This window comes from Falco biarmicus, chromosome 14 (genome assembly GCF_023638135.1).
Source record: "Falco biarmicus isolate bFalBia1 chromosome 14, bFalBia1.pri, whole genome shotgun sequence".
In the NCBI taxonomy this organism is placed as follows: Eukaryota; Metazoa; Chordata; class Aves; order Falconiformes; family Falconidae; genus Falco; species Falco biarmicus.
The window spans coordinates 8,945,195-8,960,053 of NC_079301.1; the positions used below are offsets into that span (position 1 = coordinate 8,945,195).

The 14,859-nt window shown below is 43.5% G+C and overlaps 1 protein-coding gene across 1 annotated transcript in view; it reads right to left on the minus strand.

The window, feature by feature from the left end:
- The window catches only part of LOC130158635 (P2R1A-PPP2R2A-interacting phosphatase regulator 1-like), a 180,493-nt gene that overhangs the window by 149,418 nt on the left and 16,216 nt on the right, over positions 1-14,859 (minus strand). The gene's annotated exons all lie outside the window — the stretch shown is intronic.

A 14,859-nucleotide genomic window follows, 5' to 3' on the forward strand; every position in this document is an offset into this window, starting at 1 on the left:
CACTGCTCACGCGCAGCCGTTGGAGCTGGGGGGGGCGGTGGTAGGAGGGGGCGCGAGCGCCGGGGCCGCGCAGGCGCGGTGCGTCGGCGGCGCGCGGCAAGGTGCCCGCGCATGCGCGGAGCGCGCGGAGGCGGGCGGCAGCGCTGCGGCAGCGCGGGAGGGGACAGGCGCATGCGCGAGGGTGGGAGTTGGCGGGGCCGGCTCGCGGCGGTGCCTGACGGCGCTGCCTCATGGCGCAGCCGCGCCTCGGCTCCGGCAGGGCCTGGCGCTCCGAAGCCGTTTCCCGGCTCGAGGTGTGACGCTGGCGGGGAGCCCCTGCCCTCCTCTGCTGGCCAAGCGAGCGCACACGGGGTTGGTGTTAGTGCAGCGGCCGTTGGTAGTGAGGAACAATGTGGCGGGAGGTTGGTTACCTTGCCCGGGCCCCAACATCGTGGTATAGGTCAAGGTATAGCTCGCTTGTGGAGCAGTGCGAAGGGAGCCAGGGAGCACCGTGGTGCCTGGGAGTGGCTTGTGGCTGTGGGTCAGGCAGTCTGGGAGGAAGCCAGAGGTTCCCTCTGCTGCCCAGCTGGGAGCTCACACTCTCCTCAGGCTTACACTGAGGGGGAGAGAAGCCAGGGCCCCCGCCACAGCTCCTTGGTCACAGCTGTGAGAGCAGGACTTTGCACCGCCAAAATACAGCCTAGTTGGCCTCAATGTTGCAGAGAGGCAGCAGAGCAAGGCCTCAGGCAGAGGGATTACAGATCGGCGAGGATGGAAAAGCCACAGAAGACAGCCACAGCCAAGCAGTCTTCCCAGGTATTTTTGTTTGAGAATGGGTGGGTGAGTGGTGGCTAAGTTAGAGGTAGGGCTGAATTGAAGAGACATGAACTGAGCAAGACAACAGGTGCTAAGAGAGGCAAGTGTGGAAAGAAGCTAAGGTAAAGAAGCAGTAGAGGCAAGAAACTGCTAGAGCCGGTAGCAATCAGTACAAATCCCTGCTGGATACCATATGCTGAAAACACAGCCTCAGCTGAAAGGCACAGTTGTCACTGCACAGCAAATTGTCACTGCACTGGTTGTTTCCACAGTGGCTCTAATCATACACTTTCTTCCTACCTTTTACTAATACCATATGGCAGAGAGACAAAGAGGTATCATTTGATACTAGCTTCTCCAGTTGGGTTCATGCCTACAAAGATATTACTCCCAGAGGATCCTTGAGAAGGATGGATTGAAAGAGTTTTGTGGGTACATGTATCCATTCACAGCCAAGAGGAATAATTTTTTTTGGTAGCTACTGTAGCAAAATAATTCAAAGTCCTTACAGAAAGTGGGTTGTCACTTTGAACTGATACAAGGTGAAAAAAATGTCAACAGTAATTAAGAGATCTGAGCTGTAAGTGTGTACTACAGCTTAACAGATACACTGAGTATACATGTACGCAAACACACAATGTGCTTCACAGAGGAGTACGATTCATGGCAGGAGTAATGGTTCTGTGTCAAGAAAAAACTGTTGTAGATGGTTGTATCAGCAAAACTGCTTTCTCTGATACAATTTGTTGTATTTGCAGAGTAGTGATGATTTTAAAACACTGATACTGTGCTCAATGTTAGGAGAAAAGTTGCAGCTGAGTATCCTACTGGTGTAAGAATAAATCAAACTGATAAAGCACTTTTCCTGCGGGTGAAACATTTTAAAACATTTAGTTGTGGTTTGAAAAAAGCTATTAGCTATTATTGCCAGAATAACTAAATAGAAAAATGTAAGGCAAGAATCCAATTCCAGGAGATTGCCTATTTTTCTGAAACATAGTAAATAACAAAAGTTACACTTTCCACAAAGTTGACATCATCCTGAATGTGTTGACCGAATCTGTATTACACTATAGTGAGAAGCTCGAATGCTGATACACAATTAAATACTCAAGATGCTGCCATTTTACATCATAATACATAGATGATTTACACTGGTATCCCTACAGAAATTATTCTGCCATCTTGTTATTTGTTCTTTTTGATTTTTCTCATTATTAATAAGAAGTTTTATCTTCATTTAGTTCCAGAAAACATTTTGTGTGTCTTCAGGGAAAATGTCTCCTTTCTCTTTGGTGTTCTTTGATTTTTGCTTTTAAGTGAATGTTTTTTGAATATCAGCTATTGGGAAAAGAAAAAAAAGCTGCAAAGACAGTTTCTTTGGTTTTTGCCTGAAAAAACTTTTCCAGTGATTGTGCTTCCTTTCCAAGACAATTATTTTTGTTACCCTCTGGCAATATTTTGTCCTTCTTTGGCACAAGGAGCTTCAGAGGGTAACATTTGAAAATATACACAACAGTAAAGATATTTGTGATCATTGTTTGATTTGGCTCCTGTTAAAATATACGCTATCCAGCACATCGCTGTATAGCCCCAGCACCTGCAGAGCTAGGCAGAAAAAGCTTTCGTGGGGGACCCTACTGATTTCATGCTCTAGTAAAAGGCTGAGAACCAAAGGTGTGGAGTGCGTGGTGGAGACGGAGGCGACACTTTGTATGCATTATCAGCTAGTGATGTTTAGTCCTATGTTAGTTCTGATTTTCCAAGCAGGAGTGTATTTTCCTTTCTTTCTATAGGAACTTAAAATTAACAGCCAGTTGCTTTATTCTTTTGTAGCACAGTATTTAAGAGCACTCTAGGGATGCTGTACCTCACATGAATACGGAATTCTTACGTACATAGTTTCACTGAGAGGCTCAGCAAGGCAAAAGAATTAATGAGTTTTAGAAACAGCGATCCAGCTGACTTCATGTTTTATCATCCTGATGTTTTACAGCCAGAGATTCCATGAATAATGGTCACATGCAGCAGTATTGCAGATTTGTTTTTAATTCCTAATGCCAGGTTATGGCTAGCCAGTTGATTGCAGTGGGCAAATGACAACACAAGGAGATTCTAACTTTATGCTAAAATATTTTGACCATGTTGGCAAGGAGCCCAGCAGGCATTAACAACTACAGGAGCTTACAGAACTTCTCAGTGCCTTGTGTTTTGCAAGCTCATCACCCACAGACTCAATTATTTACTTTCTTTCATTTCAAGAGAACAAGAAATGTCATAATCAAGAATCCAAAAAGACTGAAATTGCAAAATAGAGCTTGTCATTTGTTCACAGATACAGCATTAATCCAGTTACTTTATAGACCTCAGACTTATATAGAAACCATTCATCTTTCATCAAAGACATGATCAGTTTTTTCGATTTTCTATAGCCCAGCTGTAGTGGAGTATATTTTACAGTGACTTCACTGTGCGCAGCTAATTTTTTTAGTTAAAATGATGGGAAATAAAACCTCATTTATTTCCCACGAAGCAGTGCCTGATTAGAACAAAACCCAAACATTATATAAGGTCTGTAGGAATAAGCAGGGGGGAGCTATTTAAGAAAAGTCCTTTTAGAAACAGGTTGAATCCTCTAAAAAAAAAATCTCTTTAGCTGCTGTATTTCTGCTAAGTAATTTAAGCACAATCCAAACAAGTGCAGTCAATCAAATCTTACTGTTTGTGTAGTCTGGTTTTAGGTACAAGATGTAAATGAAATGAAACGAAGGTGAGACCCATACCATCTCTTCAGTGCTGGCAGCTTCCAAGAGCACAGCCAAACAGCTCGACCAAGCCCAGCTACTTGCTCAAACCACCCTCATATTTTCTGTTTATATAGTGCTATAAACCTTATGAAAAAAGGCAATGTGTTTACAGGGTAAGATTTCAAGACAAGCACTGCCAGCTTTGCTATAAGGAGATCCACAAAAAATGGATTGCAAGGGTTCAGGAGAGAAATCAAAATCAAACAAGAAAACTGATAATGAATGGAAAGTGTCCTGGGAAAAGAGAATACTGAATCACTTAGCCATCTTGCAGGTACCCCCATTTTTAACTTATCAGGAGAAGGAAAAAAAAGGAAGAAAAAGTTCTCATAATTTCATTAATGGCCATTCAAATGTAATTTAAAAATTATAATGAGTAATGTTGACCGTGTGTCCTAGTAGTCAAATACGGACATCAAAGGCAACTTGTGTCCAACAAGCTCTACTGCAAAACACCACAGGCAAACAAGACTCTCCTCTGCTTTCACTGTACAACAGCAGCTCAGTTTTAAGCTCTAGAATAATTCTCAGCCAATGCGTATTAGATACTTAATTGCATGTGTTTGGTTTTGTACAAGACTGTTAATCTTAGATTCTTTCATTCTCAAAGCAGCTACAAAAGGTCCAGGCTTTAAACCTAAAGTGAAACAAAACAAACCCCCATAAATCCCCTTCAAAAGAACAAATGTTGCCAATGGTGACTGAAAGCTTAATTATTTTACCACTGATTATTTTAGCATAAAGTTATGTATAAGGTACAGCATTCACAATCCTGCCCTAGCTCTTTCATCTTCCAGAATTACAAAATACAGAGGTTCCTTACTATATTCGTATCAATTAAGTTAAAAGCATACTGCTTTAGACAGCGCTCCAGTACAGCAGCATGTTAGCTTTGTGATGTTACCATGTGCGCTACCAGTATATATCCATAAGGGCACTATTTTAGTGTTCAGTCACCTCAATATATGTATTTTCTATGTGCCACATTTATACTGCTCTCCTGTTATTCTGGGACAAAACAATGATAAATGCTCTGTTAGTACATAAACACGTGCTTTGCCCAGACCTAAGTCCAGGATTGTCTTTCTGTGGCGACTAAAAAAAGATTATATATCTTGAGGTTTCGCGTGATATGTAATCCATAATTAGGATCTCATGCTACAAGTCACTTCAAGAAGAATGTCACTTCATCTCCCTGCTTTTATTTCCTCTGTCTTGTCCATACAGATGGCAAAGGCTTATGTGCAGGAGCTGTTCCTTTCTATGGGCTTATACGGCAGCTAGCATTTTCTAGGGTCTCTAGCTGCTGTGTTACACGAGTATTTAAGATACAACGTTTTCAGATGTGTGGACAGAGATCTACGTCTCAATTACTAGTTTTCTTACCTGTATTACAGTGTCTTGTGAAGGTTATACAGACAGCTAAGTTGGTCCTGCTCCCCTGGGATTCACAAACCCATTCTTAAAAGGAGATGAACATTACAAATCAGTTAAGTTACAATTACAAAGGCAAAATGCTGACAGGAAGCAAGAGTTTTACACCATTTATGAGGTATGAAACAATTGTTTATTGTTCAGATGATTCTTTTTGGAAAGAACTGCATTAAACATGAATGTTCTACATATGGCTTAACCAGGTGGACTTCACTGCGATTATCAAGAACATTGGATTTTGTATGATTTTATTTCCAAAAGTAATAGAACAGTTTCAAGCAAATCAGAAGATGATACAAATCATACTTGTTTTAATTTATGATGTAGTTAATTCAGGCTGCACTCTTGTTTTAACTACACAACAGATGTTTGTGGTTACAGTCAGTAACTGGAACATGCAAGCCGTTGAGGCTAGAGGTAAGATAAATGTAAAGATCAGTGGAGGACATTAGAACCATTTGTGTTCCAGTATTTTAACCAGATTTTTTTCTGCTAAAACCATGCAAACAGAAATAACTAATGCTGCTGTCATTTAAATAACAATCTTTTAAGTTTCTGAATTAAATAGTCAAAAGCACTGGATGGTTCTTGGAGCTATTGTCAGAGCTATTGTTTCAAGCCATCTGTGGCTTACAGAAAACATCTTCTCCTCATTTGTATTCAATATATTGTTAAAACCATCAGCACTTCCTTAAAAATAAATAAACAAGTCTCCGACTGCAGACCTCAGTTTTCCATCTAGAAAAGGACTTCACAGCTATGATTTAGTGCATCCTTGTGTTTTTTAAGTGCTAGAGCTACCCAGAATATGTTCTTTATGGTCAGACAATTAAGAGATCTTAGACCCGCAGTTCCTAAACTTTCTGGATGAACAAACGCTGTTCCCCTCTTACTAGGTTAGGAATCACTGTCAAAGGTAACTGAAAACACTGGCTTGTGAGTACTGTCAATGGCTTTGAAGACTGTCTTCTGGGAATACTTGCACTAGGCAAGTAAATCTGCAAAATTTATGTAAAGCATGGGCATTAGAATGACATTCCGAGTTGAGACATTCAGAGAACAGTCCACAGTTTTGGTCAGGCTACATCATTTGGGACTTGAGTCTTGCCTATATGTAGTTTTATGTCCTTTACCACAAAGGATGTAGGTGTTTCTGACTCCCAGAGGAGGTGCAGTTGTGTGATGAGCTGTGTCTTTATTAACTGGGAGGGGGGGAGTTTCTAGTTTTCAACCAGATCAGCAACCTGATCTGACTGATCTCAGGCCAGCATTACTGCCTGAGCCAGGGAATGACAAACCTGTGGTCAGGGAGCGAACTCTTTCACTGGCAACACAGTCCTAGCTGGGATTGACACAGCTGTGGGAAAGCATTCTTTCAGGCTATTTTTTAAAGTATAGGACAATTCTGGTTTATGACCCAGGACAGTCTATTGCTTGGAAACCCACCTGGCCACACAACGTAGCTTTCTGAGAGCCCCAGGCTCTCCCTGTGAGAAAGGTGAGATGATATTCAGAAAATATCAGTGATCAACACGCCTCTCTCTGTCTCACACAACAACTGGACATGACTGACTTGTTGCCAGATCTTGTCCCAGAGGCTGCTGCCTTCAAGCTTACCTGATATAAATCACCCGACATAGCTCTCAATTACTTTGCGTTCCAGCAACATTGTCTGAATGGTGCATAACAGCTAGGCAGAAAAGCTGTAAACAAAACACATGCTCTGCCGTTGTGTTTTATTGCAACTTACATGGTTTTCCGAACAGAAGTGGTGGACTTTCCAGCAAATTACGTTAGCACTGCTGCCTAGTCTTTGTGGATTGCCATTAAATACCTGGCCAACAGCACGGAAGCATCTTGAGTGTTGTCCAGAGCGTTTTTCCATTTTCAGTACTTACGAAGAGTTGTCAAACAAGAGCGTGTGTTGCCTTCATACTCTTGTGTCATCTTGGAGAGGATAAAATTCAGTTATCACATGAACTACTGCCTGGCAGGAAACCAGCCCTCTGACAGAGGTGTAGCAAAGGCTTATAACAATGAGAGTATCTCTGTGTGGGCTAATACTCACCAGGATTTTACCAGTTAGCATTAATCAGTTCTTGCCAGTTTTTAGCTCATCACGTCATAGGAGCTCTACACTGTAGTTATCAACAACCTATTAAATTCAAGTTTAAAAAAATGAAAAGCAATTCCCAGTGCAAATAAACCGTGAAGTACGTTTGAAAAGCAATGTAACAATTGCAAATTATGTTTTATGAGCTTTCTTCTAGCAGTAACTATCACATGAACAATACGACATTTGGGACACTGGGAATATTTAAGCTTGATAGTCTAGCCTGAGGACTGCAGTAAGCTTTAATAAGACTATAGTCATTATCTTGAGTACCATTTAACATGGTTTCATTTGGCACAAGTCAGAGATGGACAGCGTTTTAAAGACCCGTGGATCAGATTCTCTGCTAGTGTACACTGCCATGCTTCCATGGACTGAATCTGAGCACGTATTCTCATACATATGCTGGGAGTATGGAAAAAAATGTGTTAATCACATTAAGTGCAGTGCTGGAGATTTCACTTTAAAGTAGTAAGCCTTACCTTAAACACTGTAAAAATCTAGCAACTGTGGTAGTGCCAGGTTTGTATTTTTCTGGCCTTTCTGTAAGCTACTTTGGTGACATCCTCTACACAACAAAATAGATGGGGAATAAAGCCCCAAAAGCATTTAAACGACCCGGGAAAGCTCCCAAACCCATCACATCACTCCAAAGAGGTTGTAAATGAAATTAAGTTATAAACTTCCAGGTTTCTCCTTCCAGAACAGGCATGACGGAGGGAGGTTTAACACTGGGAAACATTCTGCATGTGATAGCAAGGACCCCAAAGGGCTGAAATGAGAAAAAAGGCGTGTGATAGTTTTACTGCAGTGGAGGGGAGAGTTAGGTTGTGTTCACCACACAAGGCAGGCAGGAGATTAGTTTTCATTTGTTTTAGCTTCACGTCAAACGTGCTTCTAAATCATCAACAGAGAGACACAATGTGGTTGTGGCTGCGGGTGCCGGAGGCAGAGGAAGAGGGAGAAGATTGGCAGCAAGGATGCCCTTGGCCACAAACGAGATTTTGCTTTACAAAGGGAGAGATGAATACTGAGCTGTGCAGAGCTCAGCTCTATGCAGAGCAGCCCGGAGAAGACAAGCCTCAAACACAGGACAGGACAAAGGCCAAAGAAAGCTGCTTCAGCCTCTGAACTGGATGCTGCTGCTTTAAATATCCCAACAATTCAGCAGTCTCTCCTCCTGCCTGCATTTAGCCAGCTCCGGGCTCGACTGTAGTACAGCTGGGATTTTTTGTTTGTTTGTTTGTTTGTTTTTAAATCTGTGCAATTTATTTTACTTTCTTGCAGCCGTTTTTGGTTCTCTCAATTTGCTTCTTCCCAGTTGCTTTGCCAGTTTGAACACCCCATCCCCCTGTCCCCCTCCCCTAAAATACAACCCCGACTTATAGGGTAGTTTGGTCCTACAGCCTCTTATAACTTGGTGGTTTGTGTTTTTTTTTAAAGCTAGCTATTGTTTAATTACTACTTTGAAGTCAATTTAGCAGAAAAAAAATCCCTAGTTTAAGGTGGCTTTTTGCATCCCCACCAAGCTATTCAGCAGGGCATTCATCCAGGATACAAAACTGGGCTGAAGCTTTAGGAGTTGAATGGATCGCTCCAGTAGAGATTTAATTTCCATGAAATTCCTCCATGAAAATCCACTCACTCCTCTCAGATCTGACAGACAGGCAAAGACCAGCCACTACCTTTGAACTGAGTCATTTTTAAAGGCATCCCACCACTCTCTGCCCCCCATGTAAATATGAATTGCTGAGGCTCAGAGCGCCCCGGTAGACTTTCGGCCGCTCATCTATCTTCACAGGGTGCCCGGGGAGGGGGGGCGAAGTCAAGCACATGACTCCTTGATGGCTAAACTGGGGGGGGTGGGGTGTGAATTAGCCCCAAGGCGGTTCGCAGGCACCTGGGGGAAGCCCCTGCCCCGGTCGGGGGGTCCCCGGGACAGCGGGGAGACCTGCCATCCGCCGGCCGTGCGGCGCGTCGTGTCCTGGGTGTTTGCAGCCGGCAGGTGGACGCTGCCCCAGCGGGGGGGCGCCGGGCAGGGCAGCCCGGGGGGCTTCGCGGCTAGTGGCTGCGGCGGGAGCCCGGTGCCACCCGGCCCTCCCGTTGGGGACACCAGCGGGCACGGGACGGGCCCTTTCCCCGGCCCCCGTGCCGGTGCTCCGGCGGCGCCCCCGCCGCACAGCACCCCCTGCCGGCCGGCCGCGGTGCTGCCCTCCGGTACGGGCTGCCGGTTCGCCAGGCACCGCCGCGGTACAGCCGGGTCTGGCAGCCAGGGATGGGGAATTTCCCCCTCCTCCAACACACACACCCGGGCACGGCGGAGGCATGCCGGCCCGGTGCAACTGCCTTAGACCCGGCGTTCTGGGCATGCAGAATGGAGTCACGCAGTGGGCATGGTTGCGGTTCCTCTCCCTTTCCCCCCTTTCCCCCCCCCCCCGCAGCTAACAGGGATTCCACTCGTGTGTTTTAGAAAATATGTACCCTGAAGTCATCAAGCGCATCACTTGGTGCTTGGGCCAAAAGGCAGTTTTCAGTGTTGCTAAAGCTGCACTGGTGCACACACGCAGGCCTTCCCAGTGCCCGGTTCCCAGCCCCCAGCTTGCTCCGGATTTCCTGGGCACTGCGGCATTTCCACCTGCTCTGTGCAAACCCGCTCCCTGAGCCCAGGTTTTAACTTGACTCATTGTAAACTCTTCATTTAATCCCAAGTTTTGCACCTAAGCCTTGTTTTAAACCATCAGTTCTAGATCTTTCCCACACCTTGCCCCGCTGCCTGCCGGGAGCAGGGGCTGTAGGCAGCATGCTGCCACCCCCTGCTGCTCCTGCCCTAGCTGCGCTTCCACGCGTGGCTTTGCGCTCCCAAATGCCTTTGCATTCCAGGCACAATGACCCTCTGTTCCCTGTAAGCTTTCTTCAGCTCCAACATCTAAATCACCAGTCCCAGCAGGCAGAATCCCCTTCCGTTTCCTCCTTTGAAACGTTTATCTTTGCACCTACTAACTTACGTTCGTAGGCTTGGACAACGGGTTTGGGAACCCATTCTTTTCCTTTTGAACCCTCTTTCCTCTAGAAATTTTGTAATTGCCATATTGTAGAGGGTTGTTTCACTCTTTTTGCTCTCTCTAAAGCCGATTTTTCAAACATCAGTGATTCAGATTGATTGGCTTGACTAAAAAAGTCCTGTGCACTGAAATTAGTTGCAAATAACTCCTCCCTGTGCTTTCTCTCCATTCCTAAGATTTGTTTCCTATCACATGGGAAAAAAACTCACAAACCAACAATATAATTTCACTTCGCTGTGAATGCTGATTGTTTTTATTGTAGAGAAGCTTAAATCTTTGAATACTTTTCTTTAGCAGCTCTCATGTAAGGCTGTGGTGGGAAACATATACCAAGGTGGTTTGTTCAGTGTAAAGGTCTTAGCTGGCAATGTTACAACACACTAACTAAATTATACAGGAGCTCAGCTGCATTTTAGCTGTTGCTGTGATATTGAAGCTGTTGGTATGATGTTAGTTCGTTAGAGGAAACATTTTAGAGCTATACTTTTAAAAACCAGATAAATGTGAATAGTTCGTGCATTAAGCAAAACTTGTTTTTTTAAATAAAGCAGGCTTTATAGGACCTATGTTTGAAATGTTTACAGTTCCGGACCAAGGATTACAAACTGTGTTGTAAATTCGCTTCTTGATCTATTCTCATCACCACTCAAATTCTTCAAAGGTAGTTACTTGGTTTTAACATTTGCATTGGGATCTGAACATATGAAATGCTGCTGCGACTTGGGTGCTAAGTGTTACTTAAGAACTGTGGAGGTGTCAGACCTTATTATGCTGAATGACTAGAAAGCTATACATAGCATAGACAGGCAGTATATGCTGCCTCTGGTAACCCTGACGATTGCCCTTTAATCCTGACCTACAAGATTCCTGATATTCCAGTCATAGTCCATTCTTTGCATACAAACTGAGCAGAGATACAGTTATACAGGCTCATGTAAGTTCTTGTGGGAAAATAAACTTCTGTAGGAACTTAAAGGCTAACTCCAAATCCCTATCACTTAAAACTAAATCATGCCATGAATCAAAACCTCTAGAAGTGAAAAATGTGGAATGTATTATTATCGTATTTACTCAGAGTTATTTGTTCAGGTATGTTCCATTGCACTGTAATTGCTGAACTGAGGAGATGAAACCCAGTTTACTTGCTGTTAAAAGTTGAAAAGTAACAAATTTTATCTGCATTTACATTAAAATCCCATAAGAACAACTGCCTGAGGTGAAATGTATTGACAAAGGATTATGGTAAATGTTTGTCTGTTCTAGGGACTGGATAATCTAAGTATAATTTAAAATTTTGTTAGTATTATAAGTGGTATAAACTAGTTGTGAATAAGATTTTTGACATGGGCTTTATGTTTGTGGATGAGGAAGGGCAATAACTAAATAACAGCAGTAATATTTCAGTTAACCAAAATGAAACAATTGGACAGTGATGAGTTCAGAGATGCTTTATTATGTGTCGAGGCACTTCTATATGGTATGAGTATGCATAAACTGAAATACAAATGCTGCAGAAAGGATGTCTTCTACTTTGATTTCCATATAAACTCCTCCCTGATGTTAGAGGAGAATCAGTGTAAACTGAAGGCAGTTTGAATTTCTGTCTCGGTTGACTGAGGATTAATAATGATGGGATCTGTATTCCTCCTCTGTGGGATTTTGATCTTCCTGATCTAGCAGTTATTAGACAGTAGTGCAGTTGTTTCAGATCAGATTCTAACAGGCAGGTACCTCCATCTTAGAGGTCAGCACTATGCTGGGGTCAGTGTCTAAGTTAATCTGGAAAGGAGTCTGAAGTCATACAGGCAAGGATCTTATAAGAGAATGGCAACTTCACCTAAAGTTGTTCTAGAACAAGACTGATGCGCAAGAGTGCACGTAACAGAAATTTGCAGCCTACTCTGTAGTGAGAAGCCATTCAGGGCTGTTACAGGGCAATTTGCAAGAGTGGTACATTTGTGCAACAGGTTAGAAACAAAAATGCAGTTGCATGAAGAAAAAAGGGAAAAGGAAGAAAAGCAAGACAGGATGAGAGAGGGAGAAAAAGATTGGAAGAGGAAGGAAGGAAGGAAGCAAGGAAGGATGGAAAGGAAATGTAAATACTATTATTTATCTATTACATTGCTAAGCTTTGAATCATTCCAACTACGTATTCCAAAACTCAGCTCCAAACTTTGGAAACAGGATTTCTGACGACATTACCAATGAATACAATTAGCCATGACACATTTGTTTCATAATAAAAAAGTATGCTGAATTCCAACGCAGCAAATAAACGAACTAAAACCTAATGACAAATCTGCATTTAGTTAAACATCGAAAGGTTGAATTTTCAAATGAGCTGAGGGTGCAGTGTAAGCAAGAGGAGCACTTCTGATTTCTTCCCGCCATCCTCAGCTGAACTTTTCTGCACCCTCTCTTGTTCAAACTCCAGGCATTGCTTTATGCTAAAGTCAGCCAGTTCAGCTCACTGAACCACTGAAAACTTGCATTTTGGAGGTGTGTTGTTTTTCAACAGATCAGCATGATGAACCAACTCCTCTTGTACCCGTACATGTATGCGCACTAGGGGCAGGAATAAGCAGCTGCAAGAGACTGAAGCAGAGCACCCCTTGCGCTGCTGTCCTACTTTAACACTGACCTGGGTGTACTGGGAGCTGCCCTAAGCACCCACCCACCTCTGCCAAGCTGGCATGCCACAGAGACCTCGACAGGACAGTAACTGTGGATCTCAAAACTGTGGATACTTGTCGCCTAAATCACTCTTGTACATGTATATTAGGCAGTGTACAGCGTGATCTACAAAAATGTTCTATGCCAATACAAATTGCCTGATAAAAAATCAAATAGTATCAGAAAGAGTTATTGAAACACTGTTCCTAGAAGTGTACAGGTACTCTGTGTGGCTTAGTCCTCTTCTATTACAGAGGTAAATTATGCAAGTTAAAAGCAACTGACATGAGCTATAACTGCCTTTGGAACCGCCCACACTCAAAAGCAGCCATTCTCCAGCAGCATGGTGATGCCCCTAATGCTGTAATGCAACAGTTTTGGTCACAATCTCGGTCTCTGGGACTGGCAGCCTGTCCTCTTGGGCTTGCCCTAAAAATGGGGCTTCTTACATGGTATGTGTTATACCTCTGAGCCAAACTGGCAGCTAAGGGGCACAGGAGAGCAGGGAGGAGAAACTGAAGTTTCCTGCTGCAGCCTGATCGCAGAGGAAGTTGTCGCTTCCTGCAGCTTGGGTAGGGGAGCCCTACAAGCCAGCTGGAAATCTGCTTCAAGAAAGATCTGCTTAGAGAAGTCCAAAGCTGGGTAGGAGCGAGCAAAGAGCAGTGCCAAACAAGGCTGGAAAGGACACCACCAGTCCTGCCAAAAAAATCAGAAGCCGTCAGATCTGCCGCTACTACACAGTGGTGCTCACATGTATGCTATCAGGGTGGGCAATCCCATCACCGCCTTACGAGAATGTGGTGCATCCAGTCAAGCCCTGTATTTGTGGTGTCCCCTATTCCAGTCCAATGACAAACATATTGCAGAGGGGAATGGAGAGGGTCCAGACCTCTCCGACAACCAGTAACTCTTTGTGATCTAGGTAAATTTGCCCTAAACACCCTCTAAGAAAGAACATAATGAAAGATGAGAGAAGCACTCAGGTGGGTTTATTTGTCTTTTTTCTTAATTTTCATTTCTTCATCCTGCCCAACCCTTACTTTCTCCATCTCAGTGCTTTCCCCTCTGTATTTCCTCCTTTCCTAAAAGTGCTTGTCAGTATCTCCAGGCATGGAAAAAAAAGATTGCTTTTTGATGTGACTGTTATATTTTAGGAGCATGCACTGGCAGAAAAGAAAAAATGCTTCAAGCAACATAAGATCATTCCAAATTTATGCATTCTTGGGTTAGACCGCTTTTCTAGCAACAGAACCAAAACTCCAACAATACAAAATTCCAGTGACAGACTAGTAACTGATAATTTGAAGTTAACACTCATGTAATTGAAATGAGGCCACAGTTCGCAATGATCAGGTGAGGAGCAGCCCAGCACACAACTGCTGCAGGAGCTCTTTGCAGAAAGAAGCTGTTTGCAGAAGGATGTCCTGGGTGGGCAGTGACAGCTGTGTCCCAGCTCGCCAGGAGGACCGAATGCTGACCTGCGTAACAGCAAAAATGCTTCTGCTGAATCTGTGTTAGCTACAGCGAGTGCAAGGGAATGTTGCTGTTGTCACTCCACTTTGACAGCACAGAACTGAGTAAAACTTTGTGCAAAGAGGAGCACAGATATTTAGAAGAAGCAATCAAACCACAGACAGAACTTGGAGGCAAACTATTAATTTTAACATCTTATTACGTTGTGTTCAGTCATCTATTTTCATAAGTGGTAACCCTGTTTTCAAGCTCTAACAACCATGATGGGAGAAAGAGAGAGACATTTTAGTATTGTTTTTCTGGGACATTCATCTTTCTCCCTCAGAAATGCTTTCCTTTGGAAACGCGTCAGCCAGAATCTATTTGAGATGAAAACCGCTACAATAAAAATAAATCCAGTATACTGATACAAGTGCATGTGCTGGCTGATGTTCCCCAGTGTCCTCCTCCCACAAGACACACTCACTGTCCGTGCTGGCAGAACAGTTTAAAATAAGCCCCT